Raw genomic sequence first — 16858 nt, 5'->3', positions numbered from 1 at the left:
CGCTGTAAGCGCGGCTCTCTTGAGAGTTCGTTAGCGAGAGAGAGCGTTTGGAAGCGATGTGAGGGGATTAGTGGTGGTCTGCCTTTCACACGGGGTGAGATTTGGGGCTCTTCTTCCACACGCTATTTTCCTACCACCACCTCAAAGAGAAAAGAGGAAACTTGAAAGCGAGACCAGTGGACATGCACGTGGCATCCTACTAACGAAAGTGGTGGTGTTGCAGTAGCAGCAGCGCTAACGCTAAAGAGCATACCCTGATGATTATAAGCGCTCTTCAAACTAGAACTCCCAGGACAGGACTGGCGAAACACGTATATGTTTGTAGTGTGGATAGGGGCCCACCAGCTACATTTCTCTCTAGTGTTGAAGGATGACACTTTGCCCCCCACCCCCACTTCTGCAGATGGCAATTATGACATCGCCTGTGGTTTCTCTACTATGACGCACTTATTGTCTCCTTGGTGATGGTTAGAGTTCCGTTGCCAAGTTTTAGCCATCAAGGTGTGGAGGATGCAGGAGAAGCAGCAGCATCTCACAGGGGGCAGCTTGGTTCTCCCTATCCCCCAAACAGACGGAATAATCATGGCAAAGCAGTTGTGCTTCTTTTAAACATACAAATGAGTGTTAAGGCTGCCAGATAAGAAGTATCTTTCTGTTCTAGAACAGGAGATTATAATGGCTGGAAGTGGTTTGAAATCAAATAATCCAGCAAATAAGGCAAATATCTCAGCCTCTCTAAATGCCAAAGTCTTTTGTTTCCTTCCTTTCTTTGGCTGTGTAAGTAAGCTTTGATTGATTAAGTGCCGTCAAGTCGGTGTCGACTCTTAGCGACCACATAGATAGATTCTCTCCAGGATGATCTGTCTTCAACTTGGCCTTTAAGGTCTCTCAGTGGTCCATTCATTGCTGTCGTAATCGAGTCCATCCACCTTGCTGCTGGTCGTCCTCTTTCAAAACTTGGTAGGCTTTGCCAAGGCTTAATTCTAGAGATGATGGAGGAGGGAAATATAACTTTGCCTGGAGCAGGCGCGGCTCGTGAACACACCTGGGGGGGTGGCGGCAGGCAGCTTCTTTAAGATAAATGGAGCTGGTGCTCCGTGCCACCCAGCAGCCGCCGTGGTGGGGAATCGCCTCCACCACTCACCTGGCTCATGCAGAGGCAAGCCCCCGCCAGCGGCCAGGTGAGTGGCGGAGGCGATTCCCCGCAGTGGGGGCTGCTGGGCAGCACGGAGCACCGGCCATGTTTACCTTAAAGAAGCTGCCTGCCGCCCGCCCCAAGAGGAGAGTTCACGAGCCGCGCCTGGCTGGAGAAGTATCTTCATCCTGGAAATAAACAAATGGACAATAATAAGAGAACCTTCATTTTGAGAATACTCTGGAAAAGCTATTAAAAAATAGATTCTGCCAAGTTTGAAAAAAACCCAACAAAAATGATGCAAGGTAAGGAATAACACTTGTTGCACTGTTTCGGGGGGGGGGGGGAAGGGATAATTATTCTAATTGAACTTGCTAATAGACTGAATTCCATGGACCAAAACAATTTAGATAAAATAATATGGTGGTTTATCTTCAAACAACATATGTCTGGCTATGGAGTAGATGGGAGGAGAAGATACAGGAGATTGGATTTTGTCAGTTTGTCTCCCTGGCCTCTGCCTGGAGAGATATCACAGTCTCCCCTTCTAGCTACCCATTCAGCCATGAAACTAGCTGGGTGACTCTAGGCCAGTCACTTCTCTCTCAGCCTAACCTACTTCACAGGGTTGTTGTGAAAGAGAAACTCAAGTATGTAGTAACCACTCTGGGCTCCTTGGAGTAAGAGCGGGATATAAATATAATAATAATAATAATAATTGTTCCTTTACTGGGAACAGCCTATATTCTGTGATGATATCTATAACAACTGACAATAAAATTCAGCCATCCCAGGTCCTTGGGAAGGACTCGATGTCTGGATAAAACAAACCAGTCAATAACACCTGTCTGACTGTGTAAACAAGAAATAATAATAATAATAATAGCTTGGATAGCTAGGAGATCAATCCTGACTAGTTGTTGGTTTGCTGCTCTGTTTCTTTGTTCCCTTTTTGAGTGGCTGACAACACTTGTGGGCACTAATTTCATCTGCCCCAGCTTGGAGCCACCTGTGAGAGGAGTGACTCTGATTTTGGGGTGCTTATAAGGACGGAAGGAGCATCAGAGACTGACTGCCAGAGGGTGGTGGGGCTCTACTAAGTTAGGGTTGGAGGTCTGGGTTGAAGCTTTGTAAGTTTCACTTTTATTGGGTTGTGTTAGTCCTTTTCTTATAGTGTATTTGGTTTCTCTTAGGCAGGGTGATTATGGGGGTGCACCTGGGGCAGCTATTACTGTTGTGGTGGGGAATAGATGAATTGGCATGGGCAGAATAGCTGGCTGTTACAGGGGAAGAGGAACTAGTAATTTTGTAACTGTTTCCACTTCCAGCTGCCCTATCAGCTCTCTGGCCTCAGGGAGCAGTTCCAACTACCCACAGAGCCTAGCCTTGCTCCTCTGCAATGCCAAGTTGGTTCAGAATAAGACCAAAATCATCCATGACTTGATCATTGATGACGGAGCTGACCTGTTTTTTATAACTGAGACCTGGATGGGGGAGAACTGTGGCCCAGTTTGGGCCCAGCTTCTCCCACCAGGCTACTCTGTTGTGGAGCAGCTGGGGGAAGTGGGTGGGGTGGTGGAGTAGCTGTGGTCCATAAGAATAGAATAAATAAATCTCTCTCAGGGGTGTAACTATAATAGGGCAAGGGGAGACAGTTGTCTGGGGCCCACTGCCTTGGGCCCCCCCCCCAGAGGCAAGTCACATGACTGATTCCCCCAGCAGCGCACCTGCCCGGGCTTCTTTCAGTTAGCACTTACATTTATATAGCACTTACATTTATATACCGCTCTATAGCCGGAACTCTCTAAGCGGTTTACAATGATTTTAGCATATTGCCCCCCAACATTCTGGGTACTCATTTTACCGACCTCGGAAGGATGGAAGGCTGAGTCAACCTTGAGCCCCTGGTCAGGATCGAACTTGTAACCTTCTGGTTACAGGGCGACAGTTTTACCACTGTTGTATTCATCCTCTGAAATTGATGTGAGTGTTAAGACCTGGAGCTACAAGAATAGCATGTCTTTTTCTAGTACCATTAAATGACTTGCATCGTCCACAATTTACAAAATCTTAAAAAAAAAATTAGGATGATGTTCTGTTGTGGTGTGTGTATGTGTGTGTGTATGTGTGTGTATGTATATATATATATATATATATATATATATGTGTGTGTGTGTGTGTGTGTATATATATAAAATTTTAGTGTGCTTTTTGTTACCACTATTCAGCCTCATTTAAGATTTCTTTACTTCATGAGCTGAGCTTCAGTGAGGGAGTGCATTTTAAAATCTTGTCTCTGGGCCCACTCTAACCTTGCTACGCCCCTGATATATATATTATTTATATTCTTATGGACCGTAAACATTTATTTATTTATTTAGATTTATATATTGCATAGTGCTCCTCCAAAATGGCTCAAGGCAATTTCTCTTACCAGGGCCCCTTGTGACAGTTGACTTATACTGAGTGTGTGTTTCTTTGGCTAGCAAGTAGGGATAGATTGGGGATTCTGTTGGTGATCCATCCACCCCGCTGCCCAACTACTGACTTCCTAACTGAGCTGATGGAGCTGGTCTCGGAATTGGAGTCACCTAGATTTTTAGTGCTGGGGGGCTTCAATATCCACTGTGAGGCTGATATGTCTGGTGCAGCTCAGGAGTTCATAATGGCCATGACAACTATGGGTCTATCCCAGCTAGTTTCAGGACCAACTCAAGTTGCCAGCCACACACTCAGTTTGATCTTTTGTTCAGATCAAGGGGGAGTTCCATGGGTGGGGGATCCTGTGGTTTCCCCATTGTCATGGATGGACCACTACCTGGTTAAGGTTGGTTTCACAGCCACAACCCAGCTCTGCAGGGGTGGAGGTCCTATTAAGATGGTCCACCCGAGACGTCTGCTAGATACAATAAGATTCCAAAAGGCCTTGGAGGGTTTTAGTTTTGGTCCTGCCAGTGATTCTGTCAGTGCCCTGGTGGAAACCTGGAATAGGGTTTTGGGGTATTTTAATTGGTTTTAAATGATTTTGAATTGTTTTAAAACTGTTTTTATATTGTTTTAAGTAGTATGTTTTAGATGGTGTTTGTTTTATGTCTTTTTAAATTTGTTGTGCATTGCCCAGAGCCTTTGGATGGGGTAGTCTATAAATGTAATAAGTAATAAATACTAATAACTAGCTGAACCCGCACAGAGCATCTGTGTGAAAGTACACCCCCGCCGCCCCCTTCTGCCCCAGTCCCCTCTCCCCGCCGCCCCCTTCTGCCAGGCATCCCATTTCCCATTGCTGCAAAGCAGGTGAACTTCGTGGCAGAGCTGCTTGCCTTTTTGCGGTCCCTCAGTCTTTGTTTTGCAGTCCCTCATGTCATCGCTACCAGCCCCAGCCGTCCCCTCCCAGCTGCCCCCAACCACCGAATTTCCTCCCACTCCTTGAGACTGGGTGTACGTTGTCTCTGCGCCTTCAGGCAAGCTCCTTGGGTTCCTTTACCTCACAGGGGTCCAGTTTCCTCCTTTTTCCTATAGTTTTCCTCCTTCCTCCTTTTCCTCAACTCTGCCGATGCCTTGCTAACTGCTCTCTCCCACCTGCCTCCCTCGCTGCCGTTCGCCATCCAGAAGCATCTCCACATCCCCATGCAGTTCCCAATGCAGTCGGCCGTAAGAGAATTAAATATATAGATAAATTTCCATCTGTAATTTTTGCAGCACACTCAATATGTGGGGGGAAATGCTTTTTTCTTAACCCCTGGAAATATTTGTCCCTTAGTTGATGAAAAATATGACTATTCATACAGTTTTACCAGGTCACTGTTGGGGTTTTGTATGATATAGTGGTTTTGTATGATACATATTGAATTAATTTTTATACTATGGATTGTATTCTCTTCATAAGTATATTTTCAATTAGTATTATTTCAGGTTGAATCTCAGTTCTACTAGAAGTTGAGTGTGTCTTTAGATTTATATAACTTCTTATGTTAACATAAAATACAACTATATCAAAAGTGGTTGTTATATATTTTTTATTATATAGTGGGGATCTTATTGTTTCTTGTTGTTTTGACATAGATATCCCAGTACACATGGTTTATCCCTAAATGTTGATCTGACCATTTTGATTACTGTTTTGCAGAATGAAAGGTAATTTTCCATTTTACAGGGAGCAACAATTTATCTATTCTCAAGAGGAAAAAAAGATACTTCTTCAAGGTAAGTAAACATATGATGATGGCGAATATTCAACCAACTTCAACCAAAGTTCCCAAAGCGGTTTTACACAGAAAAATGAATAATACATAAATAAAATGGTCGCCTATCGCCAAAGGGCTTACAATCTAAACAGAAACATTAGGTGGACATTAGCAACAACCACTGGAGAGATGCTGTGCTGGGGTTTGTTAGGACCAGTTGCTCTCCCCCTCCTAAATATAAGAGAATCACCACTTTAGAAGGTGTCTCTTTGTTCATTTAGCAGGGAGCGTACTACATACACCTTTGTCTTGCATGGGAACAGACTTGTGCAGAGAACTGGATGGGGGTCTACTAGTGGTTCAATGGCTACTAGTTTGGTGGCTATAGGCCACCTCCAGCCCCAGAGGCAAGATGCCGCTAAATAGCAGTTGCAGGGGAGCAATGGCAGGAGAGGGGGCAAGCCCTCACCCCCTACCTGTGGGCTTCTCAGAGGCCACTGTGTGAAACAGGATTCTGGACTAGATAGGCCTTGGGTGTGACCCAGTGGGGATGTTCTTATGGGGGCAATCTTTATTTGCAGGAAATGGTTTGGCTTGAAAAGCATAAAGCAGTTCATGATTTTCTACATGATCAAGTAAGCAACAAACTCATAACAAAAAGTCTACCGTGAGGTAAGGAATACCAGAATTGTTGCTTTGCTTTAGGAAGAAGGAAATGTGAAACATCACCAACATGATTTATGTGAAAACAGACCCTTAAGAAGTAAGTCCTTTGGCTTTATTACTAATGAAAGTGACTACAGCTGTCCCTCGCCACCGCGAAGGTTCTGTTCCTGGAAAATCTTGCGGCTGGTGAATTCCGGTTGGAGAGCCATTGAAATCAATGGCAAACGGTGTTGGGGGAATTGTGTTCACAAAAAGACCACAAAACAGTGAAAAATAGATAGAATGTTCCCCTGGCCCCCTGAAATGTCCCCCCAAACTGGCAAAAATGACCCCCTGACCCCGGATCCCCCTCCCACAATATGGTTAAAAACAACAACTCTCCAATCGATCAATCTTTATTACGGTCATAGACCAGCATAAAAAAACTTGCCAAACAGCAGATATTCTGGTCGCAGTTGGCAAGGGTGGTCACAATTTCCCAGTCGTGGATACTCAGCTCTTCAACTGGGAAAACCGCGATTGACAAGGGATGACTGTACCTGGTTTATTTCAACAATTAAACCAATCATTCAAACAGCTATGATGGTTAAACATCTATTTGATCATTTTGGTGTCTTTTTTTTCAGATTGAAAGGGAATTTTTAAAAGACACAATGAGTTGTCCATCCATTCTCTAAAGATGTTATCACTATAAGTAGTTACTCTTCATCAGATAAGTTGCTGAAAGGAAAATTCCATCTTTTAAAACAGTGCATGATATATAAAACTAATCCATCTTTCTTATGAGGCAAAGCAGTAGATTTATCTTCAGGAATATTGGCATCACAGGAATTTTGTTGCTTTATCTCATCCAGAAGTAACAGCACAAGGCATGTGAGTGAGAAGGAAGGAAGCCCTGAGATTTATGCAGTGGTTTTGAATGCTGCTGCTTTTGCCATTCAGAAGGGATTGTTCCTTCTCATGATGTTTAAACAATGCTAAACGTCTCTCTAGTTATTCTTTCAGATGGATCTAAACAAGACATGTGACTTTGGACACATCTGCAAATCTAGAGCCAACCAGATGAGCAACTACTAGAGAGGAAATCTGTGGCAAGGGAATGAATGTAAGCATTGCTAATAACATACACAGAAAGGAAGTGCATTCCATTCATTCAGAAAATGAATGCACACCCTTACTTTCTCTGCATGGTTATTTCCCATGAAGGACAGCAATACAGCCTGCTGGACACCAGTCAGCCATTACAGTGAGTAGGTAAGCTGAGGGAGTGCTTGTTTATAATAACAACTTTGCTCACATGCCCAGGGTAGCACTGACTGCCACTTTAGGGGTCAGGAAGGAATTTTCCTCCAGGGTAAATTGGCCATCCACCTTTTGTAATAGTTTGGGTAACCCTTCCCTCCCCGACAAGGTAAGTCACCAAATATCTGTGCAGTCACCTAATAGTGCAGTGGGGAAATAACTTGACTAGCAAGCCAGAGGTTGCTGGTTTGAATCCCTAGGAGATACCTATATCGGGCAGCATCGATATAGGAAGATCTGAAAGGCATCACCTCATACTGCGTGGGAGCTGGCAATTGTAACCGCCTCCTGTATTCTACCAAAGACAACCACAGGGCTCTGTGGTCACCAGGAGTCAACACCGACTCGATGGCACACTTTATCTTTACTGTCCACTGAAAGGCTTTGGATTCTTCATTTTAATGCCTGCAATTTGACGCATCACACAGTGTATGCCACGGATAGAGGAATGTTCTAGTATTTAAAATATGCTTACGAAGTATAACACTTAACAGTTAAAATTGTCATTCATTGTGCCCCTATATGTGCTGCACCCTAGGCAGCTACTTTGCCTGTATGCCCCTAGTCCCAGCTCTGGGTGCAATTGTAGGTAACAAACTGCAATAATTTAAAACCTGAATTATTGGCCCCTTGCTTCCACTGTTTTGTTTTTTAAATGGGCTTTCATTGCTTTTTTTAGAGAGTCACTTTCCTGTTTGCTTATTGTGGGAAGAACTGCATGGCAGCAGAAGTAGCCAGGAGTCCTGACCTAGACATCTGTTCTGCTTCCAGATTGGTTGGAGGTGATTGGGTGTTGTGTGCGGAAGGCTTGCCCAAACTTTAAATAGAGGGAACCATCCCTGACATTTGTAAGAAAGGGGGACAATTCCATCAGTGCCTTTACTGTGAGGATTCTCACTGCCATTGACTATGGGCTCAATTTTGTAGCATGGTATAAATATAAAAACAAGGAGTCATGTAGCACCTTAAAGACTAACAAATTTACTGTAGCACAAGTTTTTGTGGACTACAATCACTTCATCAGCTGAAAATCTATAGACATGGATCCAAGTAGCTATATCATACCAAGTGTATGGAAAACTGGGACAAGTACAGAAAAATATTTATCCTAATATCCTAGAATTTCTGTTTCTTTTGATCCTGATTTTAATGAACATGCTGGTGTGGACCTTTTCTAGAGCTGGGTACCCTATGGCACACAGACTGATATAAACACTGGATTGAACAAGGCAAATAAAGGCTCATGCTCATATTCAAGAAGGAATTTCAATGGCTAGACCCCCATTGCTTCAATACTTTCAGAGATTTGACATTATTTATCTTATTGGCGGAGGAGAATAGGTGGGAAACTTAAGGCTGCTTGATTTGAACCTGTAATAAGCCCAAAATATAATTATTGCAAATATATAAGATCTTGTTTCAAATTGGAAAAGACACAGGTCCTGCATACATTTCAAATAGGAAAGCTTACACACCAAACTACCAATGGATCTATGGAGTTCTCTCTGGAACAACTCAGATACTTATATGGTTATCTCAATACCAAAAGAGAATTGCTTTTAAAATGCAGTCTTAGTCGTATCTATATGTCCTCCAAGGTCTGTCATAATATGGATCAATGCTGGAAAAGCAGCATAGATACAGTACAGGAGATTTTATTCACTTTTGAGAGACATGCATCAAAGCAAATAATTACTGGATGCAGATCTGATGTATGATTAATAACACCTTAAAAATGAATTTGGTATTAGCTCCTAAAACTAGTTACTGGTTTTTAAAAGTATTTTAGCAACCAGAATAACATGCTAAATATTGGAAATGTACTAAAACCCCAAGGTTAAAGAAGTGGTTCATTAAGTTGAGGGATTTTGCTATTTTATATTAGCTAACTTGGTATATCTGTCTCTGACAAGGCTTATGTTAGTTTAACCAATCTGAAGAAGAATAGAAGTGTTCCAAAATATTTTGGAATGCTCAACAGAATGCTGTTAAAATTCATCTTTTCCCTGTATTACTTTGTTTTGTGTTGATATATTCTATATAGTATTAGATATTTTCAAACCAAATAAAACTTGAAATGAAATATATATTCAGGGACTTGTTCTGATATAAGTTGACTGCACATCACAATCTAAAATTCCATGGCTAGAAACATCAGACAGGATGAATCATGCAACACTGAATTCTACAAATATTTTGGATTTATAGATTTATAGTTTTAAAAATTTTAATACTGGGTTTTAAATGTTTTTAATATTTTAAATGATTTTAATTGTTAATTGATTTGGTATTGTAAATGATTTTAATTGTAAACCACCCAGAGATGCAAGTTTTGGGCGGCACAGGAATAGTTTAAATAACTTTGATCGAATAAATCAGTCAAGACTTGTAGGTTGTAACCAGAGCTTCATTAAGCAACGGAGAGGGTAAGTGAAGGGAAGAGAAAGGAAAAAAGACAAAAAGACCTAGTGAAACATTGAACAGCTTGAAATGGTACAGAAAAGAAGGGGATTCACTTGGGAAAGATGCACTGTGTAGGGATGTTAACTTATGAGCATGATCTGATAGATGCCCATGAAACTTGAGCAATTGCTTTCTTCACAGTAAAACATATGTGATGTTTGTGCTTGTTGGGGCAAGAACTACTGTTTTGAAGCCAGGGCAGCCAGCAGGTTAAACTGGAAAACCTTTATAAAAGAGATTGCCAAGGTTGTGCCAGCTGAGTTGATTAGTGATGACTGTGAATCCAGAAAATAATGGCAAAGATCTTAGTCTAAAATACGTTCACCGTATAGCAGGGTTTCCCAGCCTGTCTTACTCCATATGGTTGTTGTAGTTCAGCAACATAATCCCAAGCCACAATAAATTGTAGCTGGGGATGATGGGAGTAAGCCTAGTGCTTGCTTGCTCATTCTTCAAAAGAAAGACTACTATGATAAAGCTTTGCTTAAATCATATATTTAGGGCACAAACAGGGAATTTTTAATTTATTTATACATTTATATCCCACATTTGTATCCACATCTGGAGTACCACAGGTTGGGAACCCCCATGTAGAACATTGTGACCACATCTGGTGAAACATTCCTTTATTTCTACAAGTGTGTCTCATTAAGAGGGGTTTTGGATGACTTCATGGAGGAGAGGTCTATCAATGGCTACTAGTCGGAGGGCTGTGGGCCACCTCCAGCCTCAAGGGCAGGGTGCCTCTGAGTACCAGTTGCAGGGGAGTAATGGCAGGAGAGAGGGCACGCCCTCAACTCCCGTCTGCGGCTTCCAGCGGCATCTGGTGGGCCACTGTGCGAAACAGGATGCTGGACTAGATGGGCCTTGGGCCTGATCCAGCAGGGCTGTTCTTATGTTCAGTTTTGTTTTTCCCTAGGGGGTAAAAAAAAGGAAGACACTACCCACAGTTTCCCTCAGACAACCCAACTGGGTGTCAGTTGATACAGTTAGCAGAACCAAAATGGTAATGCCTTGCCTAGATTGTACCACCTCAAGTTGCAGGTAAGGTTGCATCATGTCTGACTGCTTCCTCGTGTGAAACATCTCTTCACATAGAAAACTGGGGCATCAGCGAGAAGGCTAGTTTGAACCTCAACACTGACATGCTAGTTTTATGTTCAGGGAGTATTTATTCAAATATGCAATTGAGAGCCAGCATGTTGTAGTGGTTAGAATGCTGGACTAGGACTGAAAGACCTGAGTTCAAATCCCCATTTAACCATTAAATTCACTGGGTGGCTCTAGGCCAGTCACTTATCTCTCAGCCGTAACCTGCTTCACAGGGTTATTGTGAGGATACACATAACTATCTACACCGCTTTGGGCTTCTTGGAGGAAAAGTGAGATCAATGTACAAATAAATTTTAAAAAACCACTTGTACCTTAAATTTACAATTTCGGGAAAGCTTTATCATAGGGGTTTGTATCAACTGATCTTTTCTTTTGAGGAATGAGCAAGCCAGCCCTGGGCTTATAGAAGTGATTGGTTATTTGCTTAACAAGCAGATAAAAGCATTTTACATCTTCTGTAGCAGTTGGGATAATCTCTGGATGTTTAAATTCACCAGTGATAGTGAAACAGAATTTTTTTATAATAAACTGAGTTCTTTCTTAAGACCTAGCAGCAAAATCGCACACAAAGCAGCTCCAATTATTCCATCTAAGTGCATGCTCTAATTATAGAAAGGTTTAGCTTTGGTTACATAATTACCTAGTGTTCTGGGGCACACAACATCATTATATTATAAAACCTTAGGGTTTTTCTTTGTCTGCTACAGATGAAGATTTAGGCTATTTGGTTAAGAGTCACATGAAGCAGATCATTTTGAATCAAGGGAAAAGATGCTGATAGGAAGTAGATATAAGCACATACACTTTTCTTTTAGTCAAGGCTTATGATCCAGTGATTAAAGGAGGTTGGGAGTTGAGGCAAGTCATGGCTTAATATCTGCTCAATTCAGATTGCAGGGAACTGGAATTATCGTTTACTGCATGTGAAAAACCAATGGAGAAAACTATTAAGACCATAACATTTCCAGACTGTAAAATCAACAATACCATAGGCTGATATAATGAGGAAAACCAGTCAAAGTAGTCCCATTGAAATTAAAAGGACAAGTTAACAATGTCTTAGCTTGTCCTTTTAATTTCAATGGGACTACTTTGACTAATTTTCTTCAGTATGTTAGCCATAGTGTATGTATTGATGGAAAGAACAATTCAAAGGGTAAACTAGATTGATCAAGATATTTGGTCAAACTAATTATGATAGATCCATTATAGTTAAAATGTGCACAAATAAGGTGGAGCCTTGTGAAGGCTGTAAGGAGAGACTACATACAACTGTAATGCAATGCGGACAACCAAAGTATGTTCTAAGAGACGGATGGCCAGTTTGTCAGCATTAGGACTCCTGTTATGCTTGGCCTTGAATGAGACAACAATGCAAGAATTGTGCTGTTTTCAAGCTGCTGCAGTATTGAGATGTTGTAAGCTGCATCTACACAACTGCTAAAGGACAGGTGCAAGAGACCCAGTGTTGGAAAGCTGCTCATCCCTATTATAAGCATATTCTTGTTGTTAAGTCCTGATATAACATAGCCACCTGATGTAAATGACAGTAGGGTCAGCTTAAAGCTTTGCATGAAAATCAGGACAAAACAGCATGGAAGACCCAACCATATTGTTTATTACAAGTATGGACCTACAACAAAAAGTTGTAGAATATCCCTAATGTGCATATGTTGCCTAAGCATGGCAGAAAATTTTAGGCACCTTTCCTCCTCAGAAGCAGAAGGTGTTGTGACTATCTTCAGGGAATATTCTTCAAGCTGAGAAATTTCCCACTCTTTCTCCTCCTTCCCCTCTCCTCACCAATGAGTCCCATCAGCTCTGGCCATCTGTTAACGGCGCTCTGAATCCACCAGCATTTCACTCTACTGAGTTACATTGGGGCAGTTTGGAGGGGTTTTTATGGTGTTTTTTCTCCCTTAAGGTTTTCTTCCTACAGCTTTTTGTGAAACTGGTGTATCAGTGGGTTACCCTTAGTCTGCCACCTTCCTCTTGCCCACAATATTTCCAGGTTTTTGGAAATAGATATATAGATTTATTATTACATTTTTATACCGCCTAACAAAAAAATCTTTAGGTGGTTAAAATATTAGTGGCTGCTAGTTATGGGACACCACCTCTCTGGGGGCTGAAGAAACAATTATATAGTTTGTAGCCATGAAAGAGAAGGACTGAGTTTCTGCAGCGAGTTGATCACAAGGAGCCTTGAGAGGCTGCAAATACTATACATGCTACTGCTTTTCCAGGTGCCTGTATTCTCCCCTGCTCAACATCTATATTTGAGAATAAACCAAACCAATACTACAAAATCCCCATAAGTACTCTGTCCTCACTTAGGGCTGCACACAACTCTGTCCCCCCAGCTGTTTTTGGACTACCACTCTCATCATCCCCAGTCACATAGGCCAGTAGTCAGGGATTATGGGAGTTGTGGGCCAACATCTACAGGAGGGCCAAAGTTGTGCAGCCCTGCAAGGTTGCACACCTGCCAACGTCCCTATTTTCCCGTTCAGGTGAATGGGAGAATAGGGAGATGTTGGCTGGTATGAGTTTGTCCCTGAAACTTCTTATCTTTCAGGGAAGTGGGAAGCAGAGTTACTGGGACTCAAGAATTGGTGTGTCTCTGCTAACAGTTCTGTAAGAGCCTCTGTCCGCTTTCTTCTTTTTCCTAGAAAATATATTTAAACTTTTTCAAAATCTGTTTATCATCATCATAATTATTTGAGCACAGCTTTAGCAAAGAAATCAATCCTATCTTCCTGAAAATTGTGATGTTTGTCATTCTTCTTTTTGATGGGAGGGAGGCCCTAGTTAGAAGCCAGCTGTACAGGAAGCTTCATCCTTTGCACCTGCAAATGTTTTCCCTTGTCATCACGCTTGTATTGTTCCTAACGAGCACATTTATCCTTGATTATTGGGGGTGGGGAGGCAGGGATGTTGGAAATATTCGAGTTTATTGTGGAATGCTGATACTTGATAGGACCTTGAATATATGAGAAAAACAGATGGAGGTCTTTTCTATGAAAAAGGATCGGAAGAAAACATGGTGTAAAGTGGTGCTCTACTCATTTATTCAGTGGACGGAGGGGGTGGGGAGCGCTGGCTATTGGAGACTTGAGTTGTTTCCATCTCTGCCATGAGTTCCTTGTGGTAAATGCTTTGAAAATTAAAGAAATGCACTTATATCTGTCCACTAATAGATGGTGTTTATTTAAATTCCATCTATTAGTGGAAAAGATATAATTACATTTCTTTAATTTTAACCCATTCAGCCCCTTCCAACACTATCCATTAAATTTTAAACACTGCTTAAAATTTCATGGATTGTATTGGAAGGGGGTGGGCTGGGGAGAGGAGAAAGCTCCAGCCCATGATTTTGACTACTCCTTCCACCTTTTTCCTTTGTGCTTCAGTCTCATTGCAATCAGGAAGGGGGGGGGGACACAGCAGGAGAGCTTCTATAAATCTCCATTATGTTCCTTACCTTTGCCCAAGATTGGGTCTCAATTGTGCAGGACCCAGGCAAAAATAGTCCCCGCCCCCCACCCGATGAATCAATGCTGTTCTTGCCCTGCAGGAACTAGAAGAGTCTCTGTTGCTGGGCTGCCGTCAGTGCGGGCCCCGCTGTATGTACAAGGCCCTGGGCAACTAGCCCCCACTTCAGTCAGCCCTGCCTTTGTCTCCTCCAGATCTCAGCTCTGTTAGTGTGGAACATTTGAAGCTGGCTTATACTGAGTTGGTATAACTCATATTGGATTCCATATTGGAATCGTTTCCGTTTTGGATACGTGAGAACCATAGCACGCATCATACATCTTCTAATAGTTCAACTATGTATTGCTTACAATTCAGTGTGGGAAACCCAGTATGTAAAGCTTAACTTAGACTGGAGAAATGACAAGTACAATGTAACTGAGAACTGTCTTTAGGTTCAAATATGGACCTTTCAGCAGGGTTTGAAATTTAGTAATAACAGCTGGTTGAGTAGGGTAAAATCGAGTTTGCAATGTGGACTATATGTGCTTTGAATTATTATAGCAATGGTAGATTTGTAGAGCTAATATGAACCGCGCAGATTGGTGAGCGGGAAGGTATTGTTAAGATATTGTAAAGTATCTTATTTTACTGTTAAGATATTGTAAAAACCAATAAAAATTTAAAATGTGAGAACTGTTTTTAGGTACTAGACCATCTGGACCTAGGACTGCTCAGGCTACATTGTCTTGCATCCCCAGAGCTGCCTTCAGGGAGGGATGGATGGACAATGCTCCTTTCAGTGGGGCCCTCAGTAACACTGGTCTACTTTGTGTCAAGATGGGCAGACCACAACATTGTCTTCAAGTGCAGCACTTTACATTTCCCCATAGAGAAGAAAGGCAACCATTCTTAATAATGGGACAAACCAAAGGCATGCATTCCGGGATTCTACTGGGGTAGTGGCTAAACCTGACATGGAATAAGGCGGTATTACCCTCTCTCATCCATGTTCCAAGCTGTAGCCTTTTTAGGGCATATGAAGCTGCCTTGTATTGAGTCAAGAGGACATTGGTCCATCTAGTTCAGTGTTGTCTACAGTGATGGGCAGCAGCACTCCTGCTTTTCAGCCAGAGAAATATCTTTCCCAGTCCTACCTGGAGATGTCAAGGACTGAACCTGGGACTGCCTGCATTCAAAGCATGTGATCTATCACTGAGCTACAGTTCCATTTGCGTTATTCCATCAAACTCAATGGCAGCCATTGGGAATGAAGCATCTGCTATCTACATAGCCTCATCCTCACCACCTAGGTCCTTTTTTCAGAGTGCGGTGCTATAACAGGCCCACACAACATAAGGAATGCTAGCAGATTATGGGTGCCTTCATGGATTATTGGAAGTTCTTTGCAGGAATGTCAAGCCCCTTTTGTATAAAGCCCTTTCCTACCTCTCTGAGAGAACATTTATGGCTTTGCACAGGTCTATCTACAGTGAGGATGAGAGAATTTTTGTGTTGCTTCTCCCCTCCTTGGTTTCAGAGATGCACAGATGCACAGCTGAACTCTGTACATTATTTATATATGTTAATTAACCCACTGAAAGAACTGCATGATACAGACCCTGCTAACCTGGCTGTCATTTCGCCACCTGCTCTATTTCATGCCTCACATGATGGGAGTAACTGGCCTGAGAGTTTACATCAACTCATCATATTTCCCCACCACCAGCAACCAGGGATGTCTGAGTGGTCAGTATAACAAACAGCAGTTTTGGTCTAGGTGTGAGAGAGACGTAGAGGGAGTTTTGACGAAACTAGAGTGAAGAAGCCAGAGGCACCAAGGATTGAATGTGGAAGAAAGAGAGAACTGAAGGAAGAGAAAACAGCTTGGGCAGGGCACTGACTCTGGTGTTTGCCTCTGCCCCACCTTGCTCCAGGTGTGTCATCTTTGGGACTGCTCCTGCTACAAAGAGCAGGCTGGGCCAAGGGCTCTCATTCTTGTGGCTCTCAGCCGTGGGGTGAGCTGCCTGGGGCCTCAGAAGACCTTCCTTTCACTTTTCCATCAAGAAGTCAACACGAGAGTTTGACTGCATGAGTCCTGGACCTGGTTTTTATCAAATACAGGAGCTGTGGTTGGTCGGGCTGAGGAGATGTGTCTGGGAGAGCAGAAAAGGGGGGATGGTCTGGGGGCAGCAATATCACAAGTAGCGGGCAGAGGGAGGTATGGTGGTGGGAGTTGGGCAGGCCATTACAGGGGGAAACAGTCCAGGCAATTGAGGCCTGTTCCTTTTTCTAGCTCTTCTCCCAACCCTGTGACCTCAGGGAGCTCTGAGGACACTTCCTCAAGGATTAGGGTGCTGCTGTTGAATGTCAGGTCGGTCAACGCTAAAACATCTCTCACTCATGATTTGGTTGTGGATGAGCATGCTGACCTGGTATGTGTGACGGAGTCCTGGCTGGATGAGCTGGGTGGGGTTGGTCTCTCTCAGCTGTGTCCTTCAGGTTTTCTGATCATGCAGCA

General features: G+C 42.7%; 1 protein-coding gene across 10 annotated transcripts in view; it reads left to right on the top strand.

Annotated features, from left to right (window-relative positions):
• The window catches only part of ADCK1 (aarF domain containing kinase 1), a 198593-nt gene that overhangs the window by 629 nt on the left and 181106 nt on the right, over positions 1-16858 (top strand). Inside the window, exons 1-4 of one of the 10 annotated variants that reach the window (XM_053287360.1) lie at positions 1269-1440; positions 5262-5338; positions 5901-5991; positions 6979-7090. The gene's annotated coding sequence lies outside the window, so the exon portion shown is untranslated. Of the gene's footprint in view, positions 1-37; positions 95-1268; positions 1441-2248; positions 2266-5261; positions 5339-5900; positions 7091-16858 lie in introns of those variants that run through there. The other 9 variants (XM_053287358.1, XM_053287357.1, XM_053287355.1 and 6 more) reach the window with 9 other exon arrangements.

Source organism: Hemicordylus capensis, chromosome 1 (assembly GCF_027244095.1).
Source record: "Hemicordylus capensis ecotype Gifberg chromosome 1, rHemCap1.1.pri, whole genome shotgun sequence".
NCBI classification, from domain to species: domain Eukaryota; kingdom Metazoa; phylum Chordata; class Lepidosauria; order Squamata; family Cordylidae; genus Hemicordylus; species Hemicordylus capensis.
Note: the sequence above shows the minus strand (reverse complement) of the source record. Positions and strands in the feature narration are given on the sequence as shown.